Below are 7,087 nucleotides of genomic sequence, written 5' to 3' on the forward strand. Positions count from 1 at the left end.
AGCTGAAGCTGAAGAGAAGGATTAAGAACTTGCAACTATAAGCAACAGAAAGAACTTTTAACTGCCTTAAACCAACTGAGAAATACACTGTAGAGAAGGATTTTATCTACCTATGGACAGTGAGAAGGTGATGGATACCAGCCCTGCATTACCTCAGGCAAGAACAGGAACTACCCTGCCATTCTTAGGGAAGCCAGACACCAGAGGATAAGTCACGCTGCAGACCTCCACAACACCATTCCGGCTAACCACAAGATGGCTGCTGTGCCGCATCAACTGATGGTCAACTCTGCTTGCCAGAACCGCCTTCCTGAAACTGTATTCCATGGAGACTCACCTACAGTTGCGGAACTGCACGAGACCCACACTTGATCCAACCTTGAATGGAATCTATTTTCCCTATTGTTAAAAACTTTGGACTCGTGACCCCTCTCCCTCTACTCGCAGGTATCGCATTTTCAATGACCCCTCTGGAGGATAGCTGTCTATAGCAGAGATAGAGTAATTGGGAGAGGGGGAAAGGGCTGAGGGTCAAACATAGGATAAAAAACATATTTATATGTATGAAAGTAGAAATGGAACAGTATTGGTGACGACATGCTTGATTAAGACACTATGTAGTTTATCCTAGATGGGAAACTACACTTGGTGTGTTGTGATGATACTCAGGGAATGAGTGTTAGGCAATATAATTTAATATAAAAAAAGTAATAAGCAGGAGGAAAAAAAAATGCACATTTGATGACTGAAGAGAGTTGTATGGACACAACTGGGGTCTACTTTATAATATGTTCATTCTACTCCCTGGGGTTTATGCCTAGGATCAGATTTGGATACATGTGTAAGGATATGTCAGCTGTGCTAGCTAGTGGATATACTTAGACTAATTGAGTTCATTGGTAGAACAATTGAATGGGGGGGGGCGGAAGCCATTGAGGGCAATCATGAATGTCAGGGACAATGGAGGAGGAAGATGGGACATGGCAGAGGGTGGGGATGGGGAACCTAGGATGGCAAAACAAAAGGCAAGGTATGCAGGACACAAAAATTGGGAAATCATTTGCTGAGAACATATATGTTGATGTGCTTGATTGAGCCAATGCACAGTGTATTTTGGATGGAAAATTCATATGTGTGTTGTGATGAGAAAATAAAATTTATAATAAAAAACAAAGTATAAAAAAAAAAAAAGGAGGGAGAAGAGGATAAAGACAGCAGTGAACAATAGAGAGGCAGGATGTTAATGAGAAATAGATATGGTTTATTACCTGTTGATGATGACATGTATAGTATTCTCAACTGAACCGGTCTGGAAAGTATTTCATGATGGGTGAAGTCTTTTTAATAAGCAAAATGAGAAATAGTGATTGACTGTTTAAAAAAATTATAATAATAATTATTGGGAAAAGCATGGAAAAGATATTGAATGATAAAGCGGGGAGATTGATATCTCTGTATTGACTGACATGCATGGCATTCCCTTTTGAAAAAGCAATGGAAGTCAATGTAAAGTTATATGTAATCTAGTGTAATAGAAAGAAGATTATGATGATAATAAAATAAAAAAAAAAAAAAACATGCCGGTTTGTGTAGCCCAAAATCCCAAGAGAAGAATGGAAAAGAGACTACAGCATGGCAGTCACCCTGGGGCGTGATTTCTCACTCTCCTACTCTCTCTGTCTTCTCTTGGTGAACCCATGCACCCTACAGCAAAAAGTTTTTGTTTTTTTTAAAAAAAGAACAGTTCTTCAGTGATTCTTCTACGCTAAATGAAGCTGAGCAACTCTACTGTGTAAATTAAGTGAAACTAGAATACTGATTTAAAGGCTGCTGGACAAAGCCATCGGGCGTGTGACTGGACCTAGTGAGAAGCGGCGAGGCAGCCCTGTCCTCAGAGGCGTAGACCCGACACTGTCCCAAATCCCACCTTTTAAGTTTAGTGGTCAAAAGAAACAGTGGTGATGAGGGAGGAACTTCCTAATGACCTTGGTGTGAAACCTGAAAGAAACCTGTTTTTTTACCAGGTGCTTTGCACTTTTAAGAGATTTAATGAAACGAAGGAAAAGGAATAGCATTTGGCTGACAGCAGAGAGGAGAAAACGGATTGTTTCCCCCAAAGGCTTTATTGATTTTACTTGCACAAACAGCTCTAAAGTAAACTATCTCAAGCTTTCCCCGGTAGAGAGAGCGAGTTTCACAAACTTCCTGGGTTCCACTTGAGCTCTTCACTTCTTTTCCCATCAGATGCATTTCCAGGAAAAAAAAAAAAAAAAAAAAAAAACCTCCAAAGTTGAATCCTGGAAAGGCTTGAGGGAGAAGACAATCTAACACATCCTATTCCAAAGAAGGCACTAGGGTTTATCTCCGGGGAGTCTCTGTACTCCCACACTGGGGAGGGTATCCAAACAACTCAGGAGAAAGGGAAGCAGCGACACCCATGTCATGGCAGCAGGAACAGGCCTGGGCCTCTGTCTGCAGCCAGTTAGGACACAGCACCTCACTGAGTCGGTCACTCGGACACAGCACGCCGCACATGGGCGGGAGACGGCGGACGAGGTGGGGAGGGTGAGCTGCACAGCTGACTTTTCTTCCTGTTCTGGAGGCTGGAAGTCCCAGGTCAAAGTGCTGGCAGGTCTGGCTCCTGGAGAAGCCTCTCTCCCTGGCGTGCCAAAGGCCACCTCATCCCTATGTCCTTCCTCTCTCTCTTCCATCTCCTTAGGAGGACACCTGCCCTACTGGATCAAGGATTCACTCCCATGATCTCATTTAACCTTTATCACCTCCATAAAGGCCTGATCTTTAAACACAATCACACTGGGGTTTGGGATTTCTACATGCAAAACTGGGGGAGATCACGACTCGGTCTGTAACACACTCATCCTTCCGTGTGACTGCCAGGCGGAGGGACAGAGACTGGTGGGTCTGTGTGAGCCCTGTACAGAGTCTGTGGCAGATCACTTTCGGCATGGCCTTCAGGGGCTGCTATGCAGCCTGAGGGCAATGCGAGGCTGACTGAGGGCAACAGAAAATGAACAACTTCAACAGGCATTTTTACACTGAGTGGAGGGAAATGCTTAAGGGAACTGGTGCTGGGGGAGGACAGTTTCTTCACTGTGCCACCACCGTAGGCTACTCCAAACCCTGGGCACCACTGGCCCACGACAGCAAATGCAGGAGTGCCCAGAGGTTTACGAACAACCCCAACGGCCACCCATATTTCCTCTGGTGGGTGGCACCATTCTGGCTGAGAAACACCTTAGAAGCTCTTAGCTCCGCTCTCCCGCAGTTGGCGAGATTCTGTCTTCCAACAGTATGAGCGAGGCTGGCAGCATCTGCGATCCACACTGCCGGCCTGTCCTCCCAGCAGCAGACATGGGCTGGCTTTAAATCTATAGCCAAAACTCTCACTGCTGGGGTCTCCAGAGCTCTGGGCTTGGGCCTCCTCACATGTGTCTGGGTTCATGTCCTTGGGGGGAAAGCCAGTCTCATGGTTTTAAACACCAGCTCTTTGCTGACCATTTCCAAATTCGTATCGCCACCAAGACCTTTCTCCAGAACACCACACACATACACCCAGTCCACCTATCCCGGGACGATTAACACGTCCAAGTTTCAACTCCTCAAGGTGCCTCGAAACCGGCACTCACAGCCCTGCCCCTCAGCTGCCTGGTGAATCCAGGCCTCCAGTTCCAGCCACAGTCCTTGGGGCCATGCTCCCAGCCACACCCCTCCTCCAGTGCATCGGCACATCCTGCCAGCCCCAGTGTAGAACATAACCCACCAGACCGCTTCCTCCCACCTCCAGGCGGCGCCCCTTCCATCCAGATACTAGCTCTCGGCAGGGAGAAAAGAAGCCGGCTGTCTGAAAGGCACCTTTGGAATCCCCCTCCGCTTTAAGTCTTGACAAACTCTTGGAAGTCTCAAATGACATTAAGCAAGGAGACACCTCTTTGAGAAACTACTGTTAAGAATAGGATGGGCCACCATCCTCCTGGGGTCTGCGAGGGTCTGACGTCCTGGATATAATACTTATTAGCATTTCCCTTACGGCGGGCTTTTCTCTGCTTCCCGCGTCCATGGGCACATTTCTTCCTGGAACAAAATCGGTCACACACTAAGTAAATGAGACACAGCCCGGGAGCGTTCTGTTCTCTGCGAATCTCAACGCCACTCCTTGCTTTCATCCCAGCTGCAGGGGAGGGCCGGCCCGGGAGGGCCCCACAGAGGCGCTGTCCCTCGCGGTTCATCTGGCGTTCCCAAGACTCTACTCCTCAGGGCCCCCCTTTTGTTCTCCCTTTTCTCGTGATCCTTGGTGTCATTAAGGATGTCTGGGCACGCCCTATACACCAGCTCCCTCGCCCAACCAATACAGAGTGCACTGAGGGTCAGGAGGATCTGAGTAACTCCCTGGATACACACAACTCCCTGTCCCGGTGAGTACGACATACGAACGCGTGGCGTGTGGGTGAGAAAAGAGAAAAACAAAGCAGGGAAGGGGCATGGCAATCCCGTGGGGCTGGGCGCTACGCCTCAGGGAAGGAGGTCACAGGGTGTCCCAGGGGAGAAGCCCCTGCCCTCGGAAGCATTTCATTTACTTCTCAGAGACTACACTCGGACTGATGCCGGGTCATCTTATAGATGAGAAAGGCACAGAATTAGGATCTGGAGAGCCTGAGATTTCAAGCAAGGTTTCTGGGACTCCAAAAGCTTTCTTCATTCACCTCCACTGCTTTCCGACTCATCGCAACTGAAGACGATTCCACCGCGTAAGCATTCTTACAGACCTACACAAAGGGAGTACTGCAGAGACCGAAAAAGAAAAAAAAAAGATTTTTATGCAGGAAGGTCAAATTCTTTAATAGCTACCATTAGATATACTGGGGAGAAATTCAAAGAGGTACCAGATCTCCTTAACCTGACATTCAACAAGAATAGTTATTCTAGAGCTTACACTTTGAGGATATTAAATTGGTTCAGTTCCAGGCATCCAATTGACTTTGGATAGACTTTAATTTAGCCCAAATCCAACCAATGTAGAAGGCTTCCCAGCTGCTCCTTTCACACATGCAAATGAACAAGACACAGTAGCTGGAACTAAAATTAAACCCACCTAAAAGGCAGCCCACCATGGAATAAACATTCACACATCTGCTTGCACAAACTCATATTTCAGAAACTGAAAAAATGGAAGCGTGCCTAGTTTTGGAGAGGATACGCAATGGAGAAGACAGAAGGGGACGCTACAGAGCCGTCAGGGCTGCCACCACCTTCTCTCAGCTCTAAGTGGGCGTGTGAGGAAGGGAACCTTGTGGGGAACTCGCTCTTACCCCACGGCCCTGGGAGGGGCGGTGCTGAAGGCTGAGTCGGTCACAAAGGCCAGTGACGTCATCATCAGGCCTATGTAATGAAACTTGCACAAAACCCCACAGCCCTGGGCTGAGGGTGTCTGGATACTGAGCACATGCAGGTGCCTGGAGGGTGGTGGACCCAGAAAGACCTGGAAGTTTCATGCCCTCTCCACGTGTCTGGTCCCACGCTCTCCACTGGTGTTCATCAGCATTTTTTTTTTTGGAGAGGTTTTTTTCTATAGGGCGTGTGCGCTTGCTAGAAAGACAGAGACAGAGACAGAGAGACAGAAAGCAAGAAATCACCCCCAGGGGGGATGACCATGCCACAGTCCCTTCTCTTCCATTCTCCTTGGGATCTTGGGCACACATGCTCACGTGCCCGGCGTGAGTTTAACATGGGAGTTCAGTAGACCAGGCCAGCAGGTGGTGTAGTGGCTAAGGTGCTAGACTCCCACACAGTTCGAACCCTGGACCTAGCACCTTGAAAATCACACTGGACGCGAGACAAGCTCCAAATCCTGAGAACAGATGGAGAAGGAGGGATTATGGCACGGCCATCCCCCGGTGGACGATTTCTCCTTTCCCATACACACACACACACACACACACACACACACACACACACACACACACACGATAATATATATATGATAAACCAGTAGACCAAAATGCTTCCCTTAGCTCTGTGAGCTGCTCTAGCAAATTACTCAAACCTAAGGAGGGGGCTGAGAAAGAGGCACAGGTAGAACCTGGGCTGCAGCTGGCCCGAGAAGCAGGCGGTCTTGTGGGACCGAGCCTCGGCCTGGGACTTGACACTGCCCCTAGGGGATAACAGCAGAACAGGACTGGATCAGAGGCCACCCTGTGGGTGTCTGCTGCCGCAGGACTGCTCGATGAAGGGGACACAACTCCACCAAGCGAGAGATAAAACCTGCCTGGTGTTCTCCCGTGTTCTCTGACTCGGTGAGCAGCTAGACCGAGCACTGGGAAGATACCAGTCCTTGAGATGTGGCTCCTTACATTTTAATGATCTGAGACTAGGCTAAGCCACCAATCCTAATGTGAACAGCCTCCTGATGGAGGCTCTTACCGGTAGGCACAGGTGCAGGGTGACAACAGGGATGTGAATACCGCCTTCCAGATTAGTGGTGACAGACTCCTCTTCCAAATGTCTGGGGAGCCCTGAGCGAGCTTCGCTGGACCCCTGGGTGCCCTCCACCCTCAAGTCCCCGATCTCTAAAGAGCAAAGAGAAGGGTGCGGAAAACAGCCTTTCCCTGTGTGGGGTATAGAGAGGGCAGCCCGCCTGACCCTGTCTGAGTTCCTGCTGCACGTGGCCCACCATGGCTTGAGTCCTGGAGTCAGCGTGAAACCAGTCACATGACCTTGGACTCCTGTGCTCTGGCCAGAGACCCTCGGCCACAGGCACCAGGAAGACCTGACCCCGACGCAGACGCTCCCTCTGCTTCCCACCGGCGAAGTTCCACTGTCACACACCCTTTTTCTCCTAGTTTTACACCTTAAAGGTACAACACAGGTTCGGTTTCCCGGAGTTAACAGGAAGAGCCGAGCATCACCAGTACTGCGAGAGCGGACGTAGCTGTGGGTACTCACTGGTCGTGCCGGGTGTCGGGGACGGCTCTGTCCATCCGCAGCTTGTCGCTCTCCACCTGGTTGAATTTGTTGCGGGCATAGGGGTCCTGCCCGGAGCGCACCATCGTCCCGCCCCCGTAGGCCTCCT

General features: G+C 49.3%; 1 protein-coding gene across 1 annotated transcript in view; it reads right to left on the minus strand.

Annotated features, from left to right (window-relative positions):
- GALNT2 (polypeptide N-acetylgalactosaminyltransferase 2) overlaps positions 1–7,087 on the minus strand; it is a gene marked incomplete at its 5' end in the record, with an annotated part of 99,837 nt that overhangs the window by 65,077 nt on the left and 27,673 nt on the right.

This window comes from Tupaia chinensis, unplaced genomic scaffold (genome assembly GCF_000334495.1).
Source record: "Tupaia chinensis unplaced genomic scaffold, TupChi_1.0 Scaffold000161_3, whole genome shotgun sequence".
Taxonomy (NCBI): Eukaryota; Metazoa; Chordata; class Mammalia; order Scandentia; family Tupaiidae; genus Tupaia; species Tupaia belangeri.